The sequence below is a fragment of the Beta vulgaris genome, chromosome 9, assembly GCF_026745355.1.
Source record: "Beta vulgaris subsp. vulgaris cultivar EL10 chromosome 9, EL10.2, whole genome shotgun sequence".
Classification (NCBI taxonomy): Eukaryota; Viridiplantae; Streptophyta; class Magnoliopsida; order Caryophyllales; family Amaranthaceae; genus Beta; species Beta vulgaris.
The window spans coordinates 15,296,826-15,313,015 of NC_079210.1; positions in this window are offsets into that span (position 1 = coordinate 15,296,826).

Consider the following 16,190-nt stretch of genomic DNA (forward strand, 5'->3'; position numbering starts at 1 on the left):
GGTTATTTTTCTCACTAGTAAAGATGAAACTTATGATGAGTTCCTTGTCTTTGCTAAAAGAGTTCAAAACTTAAGTGGCATAAAATAATGCACATTAGATCAGATCATGGCAAAGAATTCGAAAATTATAAATTTGATGACTAAGCAGAGATAATGGCCTAGATCATAATTTTTCTGCCCCTAGAACACCACAACAAAATGGTGTTGTAGAAAGGAAAAATAGAACTTTGGAGGAAATGTCTAGAACCATGTTAATTGCTAGTGAACTTCCAAGGAACTTTTGGGCTGAAGCTGTTAATACTGCTTGTCACATAATTAATCGTGCCATGATGAGACCTATCATTAATAAAACTCCTTATGAACTTTATTTGGAAAGAAACCAAATATCACCTATTTTAGAACATTTGGTGCAAATGTTATGTGCATAATAATGGAAAAGATAATCTTGGAAAATTTGATGCAAGGAGTGATGAAGCAAATTTTTAGGATACTCTCACATAGTAAAGCTTATAGAGTATATAACAAGAGAACTATGTGTGTTGAAGAAAGCATTCAGTAATCTTTGATGAATCTGACAAACATAATCCAAGCATACAGGTTGATGACTATGAGATGAGGTTAGACAACCAAGTAAAGGAACAGATTCACAAGAAGAAGAAGAAGTGAAAGAGGAAAGGAACGAGGAATTTGAAAATAATGACATCAATGATGTTCCTGTTCCTCAAGGAGGAGAAGATGTTCCTGTTCCTCAAAATGAAGGAACTGAGTCCACCGAGGCTAACAGAGGAACAACTGACAGAGTTCCTCATCTACTCAAGGAACTCATGAGGAACAACATGTTCCTATAAGAGAGTTTCAACCAAAACCTTGGAGATTACAAAATCACATCCATGGAACTCATAATCAGCGACATATCCAAAGGTACGCAAACTAGATCTCAGTTAAGGAACTTTTGTGCATTTCATGCGTTCCTATCAATGATGGAACCAAGAAATCATGAAGAAGCCTTAACTGACTCTGATTGGATTACTGCAATGCAAGCTGAATTAAATGAGTTTGAAAGAAACAAGGTATGGCATCTAGTTCCTCATCTAAACAACAAAAAGTAATTGGCTTAAAATGGGTGTTTAGAAACAAACTAGATGAATATGGAACCATTGTAAGAAACAAAGCTAGACTTGTAGTAAAGGTTATAATCAACAAGAAGGAATAGATTATGAAGAAACCTTTGCTCCTGTAGCTAGATTAGAAGCCATTAGAATTTTAATTGCATTTGCTGCTTACATGGGATTTAAACTATATCAAATGGATGTTAAGTGTGCATTTTTAAATGGCTATCTAAACGAAGATGTATATGTTGAACAACCCCCTTGAAGCATATGCATCTGACTTGATCTCGAAATTAATCATAAGTTTGTTTAATTTCTGGGTTTGGTTAATATTGAGGATTATTAAGATCTTTAAGGGCTTAATTTGCTCTAATCAAGGTGGTAATAAGCTTAACTAGCTCGGTTTTCCCTAAAACTCTACTTAAGCATCTTAATTAGGTTAATATTTTGCTAATCTCCTTTTAAGCAAGATTAGTTAGTACTAATGATACCTTAATCATCATTAAGTATTGATAATCAAGTTTAGTAGGTGATTAACTAGCCTAATTACATGTTTAAGTTAAGCTAATCATGTTTTAAAGCTAAGCTATCTTATCTTCTATGTAATCCGAATTTGATTAAGCTTAGGGAGATGTTTTTGCTGCCATTCCAAGCCACCTCCAGCTTATGGAAAGACTTAGGGGAGTGTAGAAGACCATGTGAACTACACATGGGCTAAAGAAGCCATAGCAAATGAGAAGAAGAGACTTCAAAGCAAGGAAAGTTGTTCTGCCAGTTTACACGTTCCAGCAACTTCATTTTCTTCTGTTTTGGGAAAGGCTTTTTCCTTCTCCAATTGGCTTGAGCTTTTGAGGATATTTACTTTAAGATATTTATTTTAATGTCCAATTGGTAATTTTTCTGTTTTCCCTCGTCCAATAGGGTAGCTTAGCTAATCATTAGAAGTGTGCTGCAACAGTTTTAGTTTTTGTTTCTCTTATTTTATTGTCCTAGTTGGCATAGCAAATGACGTCCAAATGAGCTGAATTTTGGATATGTTGTAACCATATAAGTTTACTTTGTAATACTTTTGGAATTAGATCAATTGAATTGGAAGTGAAACTTTTATGCCCAAAATACTAATCTGTGTGCTAAGTGTTTCTCTCGGTCAGTTTAGACCTTTTATCAAACCTTTGCTAATTCCTTCATCTAAACGTTGATTTAGTGATTGAATCACAAAGTAGACTCAAAATAGAAGCTCATTTTTATAGTTTGGTCTTTGATTGGTGGTAATTTGGTTGTGGAAAGTGGTGGTTGTTCAACTAGTTTGAACCGGTTTGATACATGTTCTTTTTCTTTGTTCTTTCTTATTTCGAATACTCTTGTTATCTTAATCAATATGTATCATTTGGTATCAGAGCTGTAGGTTGATTAAGAGCATTCTAATTCATCCCAAAAACACATTAAAAACACACATTAAACCCAAACACAATCCCCCCCCAAAACCGAACCTATTATAAGCCCAAACACACTTCTTTTCTTCTTTCTAGCCTAACTTTCATTGAGGTTGAATCAATCATGAGTGGAGGTGAAGAAAATCAGTTTAGAAGGGGCATGAACTTGAGTGAAGCAAGGTTGGTAGGAGTGGAGAATCAAATAGCCACTTTGAGTGAACAAATGGCTAACTTGATGATAGTTGTTAGAGAGGGGTTTAGAGGACCTTTAAGGAGAGAAAATGTGGAGGATGAAGGGGTACCTTATGATAGTGATGAGGAGGTTGTCTCTGAGTCTTCAAGGACTAGGAGAAGGCCATGAAAAGTTGATGATTTTAGAGACATTAAGTTAGAAGTTCCTGAGTTTGATGGAAACCTTAATCCAGATGTTTATTTGGAGTGGGTTTCAAGGTGTGATAGGATCTTTGAACTTAAGGAGTATGATGATGCTAAGGCTTTTAAAGTTGCTGTAGCTAAGCTAAAGGGGTATGCATCCCTTTGGTGTGAGAATGTTGTATTAGCTAGAACTAGAAAGCATAAGCCTAAAATCAAGAGTTGGATAAAACTTAAGAAGAAGATGAAAGAGAAGTTTTTACCTTCCACTTATACTCTTGATTTATATAACCAATTAGCTGATTTGTCTCAAGATCATAATGGAGTTGAACATTATATTCATGAATTTGAGAAATTGATGATGAAGCTTGATGTTCAAGAGAGGGAGGAGCAAACTATGTCACGTTTTCTAGGAGGATTAGACAAAGACATTGGGAGGAAGGTGGAATTGCAACCTTATTCTACCTTAGATGAACTCTTCAAGCTTGCCTTAAAAGTGGAGAAACATCAAAAGGAGAGAAAGAAGAAGATGGTGTGGAGGGAAGACAAGGAGGAAGACTCATCTTACACTCCACAAGTTGAACCAGCAAAGGCCGAAAACCAAGGCCAAAAGAAGCTCACAAAGAGGGAGGATGTCAAGTGCCACAAATGCCAAGGCTATGGCCATTATGCAACAAAGTGTCCTAACAAGAGAGTCATGACTCTTGTAGACATTCAAGCCATAGAAGAAGAAGCATCCAAGCAACAAGAAGAAGAGCAGAAGGTGGAAGAAGTGGTGATTGAACCAATCTAAGAAGGTCCATTACTCATAACAAGAATATTACTCCATGAAGAGGGGTGCTCCAAAGGCCTCACGAAAAGGGAGCAGATTTTCAAGACAAGTTGTGAAGTGGAAAGCAAGAAATGTTCACTTGTGATAGATAGTGGGAGTTGCGCCAATCTAGTGTCCTTAAACATGGTTAAGGAAATGAAGCTTCCATTGATCCAGCATCCAAAACCCTACCTTCTTCAATGGGTTAATCATGAAACTTCAATTGAAATTTCTAACCAAGCACTAATTTGTTTTTTTTTGGCAGCTATTATGAAGATAAAGTGCTTTGTGATGTGTTACCCATGGAGGCTTGTGAAATCTTATTAGGAAGGCCTTGGATGTATGATAGGCGTGTGCAACATGATGGTTATGAAAACACTTATAGCCTAGAAACAAACCTTCAATCCATTACACTTGAACCATTCATTTTGAAACCAAAATCCACTAAAAATAGTGAGCTACATGAAAACAAATTGAGTGCAAACCTTATACCAATAAAAGAAAAGACTGAAAAAAAGAAAAACCAAGAAAGAATCCAAGAAGGGGAGTCCACTAACAATAAATTTCATGTTTCAGGTGAAAAAGAGAACAAGATTCGAGGATGAATCTTACTTCAAGAAGGGGAGAATGAAGCATATGCATCTGACTTGATCTCAAAATTAATCATAAGTTTGTTTAATTTTTGGGTTTGGTTAATATTGAGGATTATTAAGATCTTTAAGGGCTTAATGTGCTCTAATCAAGGTGTTAATAAGCTTAACTAGCTTGGTTTTTCCTAAAACTCTACTTAAGCATCTTAATTAGGTTAATCTTTTGCTAATCTCCTTTTAAGCAAGATTTATTAGTACTAATAATTCCTTAATCATCATTAAGTATTGATAATCAAGTTTAGTAGGTGATTAACTAGCCTAATTACATGTTTAAGTTAAGCTAATCATGTTTTAAAGCTAAGCTAGCTCATCTTCTATGTAATCCGAATTTGATTAAGCTTAGGGAGATGTTTTTGCTGCCATTCCAAGCCACCTCCAGCTTATGGAAAGACTTAGGGGAGTGTAGAAGACCATGTGAACTTCACATGGGCTAAAGAAGTCATAGCAAATGAGAAGAAGAGACTTCAAAGCAAGGAAAGCTGTTCTGCCAGTTTACACGTTCCAGCAACTTCATTTTCTTCTGTTTTGGGCAAGGCTTTTTCCTTCTCCAATTGGCTTGAGATTTTGAGGATATTTACTTTAAGATATTTATTTTAATGTCCAATTGGTAGTTTTTCTGTTTTCCCTCGTCCAATAGGGTAGCTTAGCTAATCATTAGAAGTGTGCTATAACAGTTTTAGTTTTTGTTTCTCTTATTTTATTGTCCTAGTTGGCATAGCAAATGACGTCCAAATGAGCTGAATTTTGGATATTTTGTAGCCATATAAGTTTACTTTGTAATACGTTTGGAATTAGATCAATTGAATTGGAAGTGAAACTTTTATGCCCAAAATACTAAGCTGTGTGCTAAGTGTTTCTCTCGGTCAGTTTAGACCTTTTATCAAACCTTTGCTAATTCCTTCATCTAAACGTTGATTTAGTGATTGAATCACAAAGTAGACTCAAACTAGAAGCTCATTGTTATAGTTTGGTCTTTGATTGGTGGTAATTTGGTTGTGGAAAGTGGTGGTTGTTCAACTAGTTTGAACCGGTTTGATACATGTTCTTTTTCTTTGTTCTTTCTTATTTCGAATGCTCTTGTTATCTTAATCAATATGCATCACCCCTGGATTTGAAAATAATAATCTCCCAAATCATGTCTACAAGCTTGATAAAGCTCTTTATGGGTTAAAACAAGCACCTAGATCATGGTATGAGAGATTATCGAAGTTGCTTTTAGAAAACAGCTTTAAAAGAGGAAAGGTTGATAAAACCTTGTTCCTAAATTCTAAAGGAACTGACATTTTGCTTGTTCAAATATATGTTGATGACATCATATTCGGAGCTACTAATGAAACATTATGCAAAGAATTCTCAAGTCTCATGAGTAATGAATTTGAAATGAGTATGATGGGTGAGTTAAATTTCTTTCTTGGATTGCAAATCAAACAAACTGAAAAGGGAATAATTGTACACCAACAAAAATACATAAAGGAACTATTAAAGAAATATGGCCTCGAAAATTCAAAGATAAATCACACTCCTATGGGAACTTCAACTAGATTAGATGAAGACTCCATAGGAACAAGTGTTGATCAAACAAAATATAGAGGAATGATTGGTTCACTTTTGTATCTAACTTCTAGTCGTTCAGACAAAGCTTTCAGTGTTGGTTTGTGTGCTAGATTTCAAGAAAATCCAAAGGAGTCTCACCTTACTGCTGTAAAGAGAATTCTTAGATATCTTAAAGGAACAGATGATCTTGGACTCTACTATCCAAGAAGTGATACATTCGAGCTAAAAGGATATGCAGATGCAGATATGCTGGAGATCTTGTAAATAGGAAAAACCTCAGGTATGGCACAATTCCTTGAGTCATAGTTTAGTTTCTTGGAGTACCAAGAAACAAAACACAGTTGCTTTATCCACTGCTGAAGCAGAATATGTAGCAGCTGCTGCATGTTGCTCTCAAATGCTTTGGATAAAACAACAACTCAGTGACTATGGAATAAACTTTGATTGTGTTCCTATTTATTGTGACAATACAAGTGCTATCAGTATTTCTAAAGATCCAGTGCATCATTCTAGAGTAAGCATATACATATAGACATCACTTTTTAAGAGAAAATGTTGAAAAAGGTTTGATTAAACTTGAGTTTTGTCAAACTGAGAATTAGATTGCTGATATACTAACTAAGCCTTTGCAAAGGATAGATATGAAAAATTAAGGCTTGAGTTAGGGTTAATAAAAATTAAGTGATTGTTCCTATATTCCCCCATGTTTGAATCAATTTGAGTGACTTTGGTGCTAAAATAATTGTGTTTAATTGCCTAAGACCATTGCAAATTGGAATGTTGCAAAACATAAACATGAATTCAAAGAAATTAAACAACTCACAAATGTCACATAATACTCCCTTACTGTTCCTAAGGTTAAGAAACATGCATGATATGAAGGACATTGATATGTAGCATTAGTTGTTCCTATAGCACAAGTTCCTTAGCATTTATTTTCTTTCAAAAATTAAAACTCATAAAAATCCGAAAAATCCGAAAAATCCCAAAATAAAAGGAATCAGATTTAATTAAATCTTGATTCTTATTTATCATCTTTTCGTTTTCTTTTTCTTTTTATTTTTATTTGCTTTATTTTTTCCCGCGTGTCAATAATCACTATTACATGCAAAACCCCTCTTCAATTCATCATTATTAGAAACCGTGTTCTCTAACTCTTCATCTTCACCATAGCCGAAACCTCATCACACCTTTGATACTCCATAAAAACCTCAAATCCTTCTAAAATCATGGCAAAAACTTCACGAATCTCCTTTTCCCACCAAAAATACCAAACTTCAAAAATGGAAATACTTCATCTCCAACCAAAACCCTTGAAACCGACTCAATTCAAGAAAACCCCATAGAGGAACACAATTAGAATCTCCAGAAGGAGTTGCGTAGAAGAAAATTAATTGGGGAAGATGATGAAGAAGAAACCCCGGAACAAACTCAGGGGGAAGAAGAAGAAATCACGCCTGTTCCTTCCAAGGGAACTGTTTCTTCATCTTCCAAGAAACGGGTCGAACGAAGTGAATCTAGGTATGTTTTGGGTTTTTGCGTAGATTTAGAATGGGCAAATAAAGTTGAATTTCAGAATTAACTCCATTCTAAAGGAACAAGGCATGGAATTCTTGTTTGAATTCGCCTTTAAAACGCTCTTGTTCCTTAGCTATGGATGAATTTGTGCAATTTTTAAACTAATGGACTTGCACAACTGAGGTTAGAGGAAGAAAATTAAGTTTAATCAAGCACATTGGGCAAAGTTGGGAAGTTCCTTGCAAAGGAACTGATTTGTACTTTAAACGGAAAGGAACTGTTTCTTTCCGAATTTTCCTCAGACAAAATTTAGAATATTTTGGAGGAACTGCGGCAAAACAAACTAACCATAACCTCTCTCTCCCTTCACAAAGTATTATTCAACTTGGTATGGAGAGCACTCATTCCTCGACTGAAAAGAGGAATGAAGTGGGTCTCTTGGATATGTGTTATGTTTTTGCTTGGACCACACATCAAATCAATTCCTTCCCTCTTCATTAACATTTACTCCTGTATTGAAAACTTGTTATTGGTACGGTGCTTGATAACTTCTCTACTTCATCACTTTGAAGTAAGACTTACTGGTTGGACTACATAGGAGTAAAAAGGGAACATCTTAATGAGAAGACTCTAATGGACTTGGTATGTCTGTCCAAGAAGGAGTCTCACTCAAGGAGAATACTCCAGTTCCTCAAGTAAAGAAAACTGCCTAAATTGATTAGAAAGATAATGATGTTATCTTGGAGGAACCCGTTCCTAAGGAGGAACCAAAACCTAAGAGGCGCAAACACATTGCTACCAAGCCTAAAGTTTCTGTTCCTCAGAGGTGAGAAGAGCATCGCTTAAAAATTGCTCCACTGTTCTGTTCCTTCCAACAAGGACTCTCCATTAGTCCTTTCGGATGCTGAGGAACAGGAACCCTCAACTCTCAAGGAACCACTCCACCACCATCTCCTAAACTCTCTGTTCCTTTCACAAACTTCCTCCATTTCACCTCTCCATCCTGTTCCTTCCAGTTTGAGCAGTTGAAGGATGAAATAAAAGGCCCAAACCTTTTGCTTCACCTCCACAACTCTTCCCACAACACCATTCCTTCCTCCATTTACACCTTCACCTTCTGTTTCATTCCGGAACAGATGAACCTACCATTCTAAACCTCCAGTTCCTTCACAAATCACCATCTGCCTCAGTTCCAAGGGTAAGGAACAGGAAATCCGGATGACTAGCTGGGTTAAATGATGTTTGTCTTCCTGCTCAAACATGATCAAATTTATAATCATCTTCATTGGACTTTGGATGCTAAAACTGATAAATGTGAGTCTTATGAAGACTTGAGTGATACAGTGTTGCGCAACAAAAGAAGATGGATCTATGGCCCGTGCCTTGGAGGAGTTGAAGGAACAAGTTGGACTCAACATGGGGTGGTGATGAAGAAATTAGAGGATGTGGTGAAGAAGAAGTTGTAGAGGAACACCATTCCCCTTCCTCTTTTTTTTTTTTGTTGTTGTTGTTCCTGTTTCTTTTAAGGAACACAACTTTTGTTTAATTCTTTTTTCTTTTCCTTCTTTGTTTTGTTATGGAACAAGTGCTATATAATCAACGACTTTTGCTATTTGTCTGTGTTCCAAATGATTTGCATAATTTCTTCCTTGGAATGGCTAGTATTATGTGATTGATGTTTGAGCAAGTTTACTCTTTGATATTCTAACTTAACCACCAATGGTGCTTGTATATGGTCTTAAGGTGTTAAATCACTTCATCAATACATGCAGAGTCTGTTCTTTTTGAGGATGACAAAGGGGGAAAATGATTTAAGGAACAAACTGTACATAACTTGAAAAAATTGAAAATGAAAAAATTAAAAATTGGATAAGGTAAATGAAAAATCAAAAATAGGTTAAGGTAAATGAAAAATCAAAATTCAGTTACTCACATAATTGTGTTTTATTTTCATTTTCTTCTTTATGTTTTTTCTTTCATTCACTTATATTATTTGTTATTTCCTTAGTTTGTACCTTTGTTGTCATCATCAAAAAGGGGGAAATTGTTGAACCCTAGTTTTGATGATGACAAAGAAAAAAGACGCAAACTAAGTAGTGAACTAATGAGTTTTATAGTGTATGATGTTTAAGGTATCAATGAAAGGAACTGGGAGAATACGAAGTCAAGGAAGAAGTCAAGAGAGGATTTCAAAGGCTAAGTAAAGAAGTTTCTATAGTTGATACTGGAGCAAGCATTGGATCAAGAATAAAAGCTAGGCGTTTTATTTTCTAGTTCCATGTAAAGGAACAAAGTAAGGATGAAGGAACAGTGGCAGTTTATTTGAGAATGAGAGTTTGTTCCTTTCTAAGGAACAAACTAAGTGGCACTAAACGAATTGTTAAAGGAACTTGTTATAAAAGGAACTAGACTTAGGCGTGCAAAAGTAATACGGTTAATTGTGAATTGAGTAAGTCATGCCTAAATTATAGGAAATTGTTTTATCTAATTTCAAATGATAAAATCAGTTTTAAAAAGAAAATCTTTTAAGAAAAGATTTTTTTTCGGAAAAATAAGAAAATAAATATCCGGTTTTAGAAAGATTTGTTTAAAAGATATTATTTTCTTAAAGATTAAAAATTCAGTTTTAAAGATAAAAGTTGTTTTTATAAAACTGATTTTCGGATAAAGCTCAAGGAACTCCTATTACTTAGGAGTAGTGGCTAAAATATATCCACGTTCATATTGAGATCCATGGGATCATGGACATGATGAGAAACGTGTTCCTTAGGGGAAGGAACATCATGGGTTAATGGACTTAACATGTAATCAAGTTTTAATCCCACGTTCTTTGTGATTATCACTATAATATATGAAGTCTAGATAAGTTCCAAATTGTGTCTGACTAAGTAATTAAGTGAGTTTAACTAATTAAGTGTCAGTGCCTTCATTCTCTCATAATAGCCATTTGTTCTTTGCCTTCTTACTCTAATTCCACTAAGCTTATTTCGATCAATTGTATTTTGGTTTTTGGGGTAAGGGAACTTTGAGTGAAGTTCTGTAAGAGAAAGGCTTTGAGTGAAGCTTGTATGAGTGAGAAAACTTCGAGTGAAGTTGAGAGGAACTACTGTTAAGGGAACAGTGGCTCAGGAACTTGAGTTTAGGAACTCAAGGTGTGGCTCGAGTTAGAATTAGGTTGTAACAAAGTTGTTTGGCCTAATTAGTGAAGAGTTGAGTTTAAAATCCCTAGTGGTCGAGGTTGTTTTCTTGTTGGGCCCAAGAAGTTTTTCCTCGTAAAAATCCCTTGTGTCCTCTAGCTTGTTTATTCCTTTAAGTTTTAATTTCCACAAAAAGTTACGTTTATTTCTACACCTACAATTCACCCCCCCTCTTGTAGTGTTCCTAGAAAAATAACATTCAAGAACCCTCGTTTATTACTTTTCGCTTTGGATTCAAGATAAAAACTTTGGATTATTCGTAAGTTTAATATAGTTCTTCAGTTTGGTAATGTTCTTTATTGCTTCCTCTATTATTGATTAGATTCATCTCTTAGTTATTTGCAACTATTCCAAGTATGAACTATTATATTCATTATATTATTGTTTTCATAAACATGAGTGAGTAGTGTTATTTCTAGGGTTGTGGGGATCTATGTATGAAATGAGGGAGTTAATGTTTGAGAGATATTACACGTTTCCTAGATAAGTTGACTTATTAGGTCGTTGTCATTTGTCCATGATTTTCCGAATCGTATGCATAGTGATCCATACTTTTAGTTCTTTAATAATTGAGTCATTCTCTCGTATTTAAATCTCTTCTTTACTTAGTTCATTATATCAACCATTTTGTCTGATTTAGTTAGTATAGTATTAGATTTGAGATACAATAGTATAACTTTTTTCCTATGAATTCGATCATGACTTCCCTGAGTACTAGTTAGTGGACTTTAGGTTATTTTTTAATTAGGTGATACGCCTTTAGCTTGTCAAATTTTGGCATCACTGCCGGGGAGATGGTTTATTTTTATTTTATCTGAATTATAGTATTACACTGACTAACTTTGAAGAACATCTGTTCTTTGGAGCATCTCATGTTTGTTTTAGTGTTTTTGGTATATGAGCAGGAAATTAAAATCCCCATATCTCTATCCATTGGCTGCGGTGATTGAAAAGACTGCTCGTAGACTCAGAAAGAAAAAATAAACAAGCAACGTTGTCTGCAGGGACACCTTCCCAAAATGATATGGAAATGGTAATAATTATATAGAATTCTAGTTCTGTTAGGATTCTATGTAAATTAGGAATTTAATTTCAGTTTTATTTTAATTACGTGTTTAATTTGATAAAGGAATCCTATTATATTTAGGAGTCTAATTCCTTATCAGAGTCTATCTAGGAGTCTTATATTGTTAATTATCTTAGAATAGGCGTGTGATATAGATAAATATAGGATAATTATTTATCTTGATCCTTAAGATAAAGATAAATAAGTTTATTTGTTTTACTAGTTCTAGTAGGTTTGGGAAACTTGTACTATATATATGGGTTTTCGGCCATCAATAATAATTAGAGATTGAGTTTGAGTTATTTCAAGTTTCAGGAGAGAATCCACCCTTGTTTTACAAGTGAATCCAAAACCCTAGTTGAACTGTGAGCTGAAATACACCTGAGTTCATCATATCTTGTTACTATTTAAATAAAAACTACAAAAAAATACAACCTTTCATAAATCAAATCCACTAAACTACCTAAACGAGCCTAGCTAAGTGAAATCTTCATCAAGATTCACATCAATTGTTTGATATGGAAATGGTAATAATTATATAGAATTCTAGTTCTGTTAGGATTCTATGTAAATTAGGAATTTAATTTCAGTTTTATTTTAATTAAGTGTTTAATTTGATAAAGGAATCCTATTATATTTAGGAGTCTAATTCCTTATCAGAGTCTAACTAGGAGTCTTATTTTGTTAATTATCTTAGAATAGCGTGTGATATAGATAAATATAGGATAATTATTTATCTTGATCCTTAAGATAAAGATAAATAATTATTTGTTTTACTAGTTCTAGTAGGTTTAGGAAACTTGTACTATATATAAGGGTTTTCGGCCATCAATAATAATTAGAGATTGAGTTTGAGTTATTTCAAGTTTCAGGAGAGAATCCACCCTTGTTTTACAAGTGAATCGAAAACCCTAGTTGAATTGTGAGCTGAAATACACCTGAGTTCATCATATCTTGTTACTATTTAAATAAAAACTACAAAAAAAATACAACCTTTCATAAATCAAATCCACTAAACTACCTAAACAGCCTAGCTAAGTGAATTCTTCATTAAGAATCACATCAAGTGGTGTGGCTGCTGCTACCCCCCATATCCGTCGCTACTATAACACACCCTCGTCTGCGTTCAGTTCTACTACCAGTTCGGTAAACCTGTTCGTGTGGCTCCGTTACAAGTCGGAATTTATATTTTCTTGGTTCGTTGGAAAGCTAACAAAGAGATCTATATCGTGTTAAAATTTGAGCATATTTGGCCCAGTGACGAAGTCGCAGCATTCAAATACATCTGCGTCAAATTTCTGTCGCCCAGTTTGATACGACTATCTTGCGACGGTGCGTGACAAAGCGTGCCTAATTGGAATTTGATGATTTTTGGCTCATTGGACTCGTAACATCTTGAAGTTTGTTGTGTCAAAATTCCATAGTGTTCTGACATGTATTGAGTTCTGTGCAGTGTTAAACGTCCAGCCGTGCTGCTGCTCCTCACCTCGCCTTTACCATGCCCGACAATCAAGCCGCCGTGTTCGCTGCCCTTCAGGCTATGAACGCCAATGTCGACGCACTCATGGTCCAGATGGCTGCTCTAACCACGAGTTTCTCCTCCTTGGAACGTGCTATACTGATTCATTGTTTGAAGTGCCAAGGACTTGGTCATGACGAATATCAATGTCCCAACGAAGAATACGTGACTAAGGAAGAATTATTTGTTCGTCAACCAATTGATTGTCGACGAGAAGGTAAATTCGGATGGTTTGGTTACTATTGTTCCTTCGTCAGAAAAAGCGCCCATCCAGCAGGAAACTTTGACTTGCTCCACTCCCCATGCTACATCCTTGGACGTTCAAAGTGACTTACCGATGGCTTCTTTGGTTTGTCCCACGCCAAAAGTTATGATCGTTGTTGGGCCATGTCCGCCTATTGCTACCCCATGTACGCCCAAGACTCCAAAGACTTGTTGGGTACCACCATATGGCGCTACTCGTACTGATTTTGGTTATCCTTCGGTTAGTCTTGGCCACGCATATCAAACAGTATCGTGTCTTCTACTGTTTGCCAGTCGTGCTCTATTTTAATGGATCATGGTTTTCGCGCATGGATGATTGCTTGGCTACAACAAAACTTGTGGACAAGTTTTTTTCTAGAGGGGGAGTTTGATATGGAAATGGTAATAATTATATAGAATTCTAGTTCTGTTAGGATTCTATGTAAATTAGGAATTTAATTTCAGTTTTATTTTAATTAAGTGTTTAATTTGATAGAGGAATCCTATTATATTTAGGAGTCTAATTCCTTATCAGAGTTAACTAGGAGTCTTATTTTGTTAATTATCTTAGAATAGGCGTGTGATATAGATAAATATAGGATAATTATTTATCTTGATCTTTAAGATAAAGATAAATAAGTTTATTTGTTTTACTAGTTCTAGTAGGTTTAGGAAACTTGTACTATATATATGGGTTTTCGGCCATCAATAATAATTAGAGATTGAGTTTGAGTTATTTCAAGTTTCAGGAGAGAATCCACCCTTGTTTTACAAGTGAATCGAAAACCCTAGTTGAACTGTGAGCTGAAATACACCTGAGTTCATCATATCTTGTTACTATTTAAATAAAAACTACAAAAAAAATACAACCTTTCATAAATCAAATCCACTAAACTACCTAAACGACCTAGCTAAGTGAATTCTTCATTAAGAATCACATCAAGTGTGTGGCTGCTGCTACCCCCCATATCCGTCGCTACTATAACACCCTCGTCTGCGTTCAGTTCTACTACCAGTTCGGTAAACCTGTTCGTGTGGCTCCGTTACAAGTCGGAATTTATATTTTCTTGGTTCGTTGGAAAGCTAACAAAGAGATCTATATCGTGTTAAAATTTGAGCATATTTGGCCCAGTGACGAAGTCGCAGCATTCAAATACATCTGCGTCAAATTTCTGTCGCCCAGTTTGATACGACTATCTTGCGACGGTGCGTGACAGAGCGTGCCTAATTGGAGTTTGATGATTTTTGGCTCATTGGACTCGTAACATCTTGAAGTTTGTTGTGTCAAAATTCCATAGTGTTCTGACATGTATTGAGTTCTGTGCAGCGTTAAACGTCCAGCCGTGCTGCTGCTCCTCACCTCGCCTGTTACCATGCCCGACAATCAAGCCGCCGTGTTCGCTGCCCTTCAGGCTATGAACGCCAATGTCGACGCACTCATGGTCCAGATGGCTGCTCTAACCACGAGTTTCTCCTCCTTGGAACGTGCTATACTGATTCATTGTTTGAAGTGCCAAGGACTTGGTCATGACGAATATCAATGTCCCAACGAAGAATACGTGACTAAGGAAGAATATATCTTGTTCGTCAACCAATTGATTGTCGACGAGAAGGTAAATTCGGATGGTTTGGTTACTATTGTTCCTTCGTCAGAAAAAGCGCCCATCCAGCAGGAAACTTTGACTTGCTCCACTCCCCATGCTACATCCTTGGACGTTCAAAGTGACTTACCGATGGCTTCTTTGGTTTGTCCCACGCCAAAAGTTATGATCGTTGTTGGGCCATGTCCGCCTATTGCTACCCCATGTACGCCCAAGACTCCAAAGACTTGTTGGGTACCACCATATGGCGCTACTCGTACTGATTTTGGTTATCCTTCGGTTAGTCTTGCCACGCATATCAAACAGTATCGTGTCTTCTACTGTTGCCAGTCGTGCTCTAATTTTAATGGATCATGGTTTGCGCATGGATGATTGCTTGCTACAACAAAACTTGTGGACAAGTTTCTTCTAGAGGGGAGTTTGATATGGAAATGGTAATAATTATATAGAATTCTAGTTCTGTTAGGATTCTATGTAAATTAGGAATTTAATTTCAGTTTTATTTTAATTAAGTGTTTAATTTGATAGAGGAATCCTATTATATTTAGGAGTCTAATTCCTTATCAGAGTCTAACTAGGAGTCTTATTTTGTTAATTATCTTAGAATAGGCGTGTGATATAGATAAATATAGGATAATTATTTATCTTGATCCTTAAGATAAAGATAAATAAGTTTATTTGTTTTACTAGTTCTAGTAGGTTTAGGAAACTTGTACTATATATTGGTTTTCGGCCATCAATAATAATTGAGATTGAGTTTGAGTTATTTCAAGTTTCAGGAGAGAATCCACCCTTGTTTTACAAGTGAATCGAAAACCCTAGTTGAACTGTGAGCTGAAATACACCTGAGTTCATCATATCTTGTTACTATTTAAATAAAAACTACAAAAAAAATACAACCTTTCATAAATCAAATCCACTAAACTACCTAAACGAGCCTAGCTAAGTGAATTCTTCATTAAGAATCACATCAAGTGGTGTGGCTGCTGCTACCCCCCATATCCGTCGCTACTATAACACACCCTCGTCTGCGTTCAGTTCTACTACCAGTTCGGTAAACCTGTTCGTGTGGCTCCGTTACAAGTCGGAATTTATATTTTCTTGGTTCGTTGGAAAG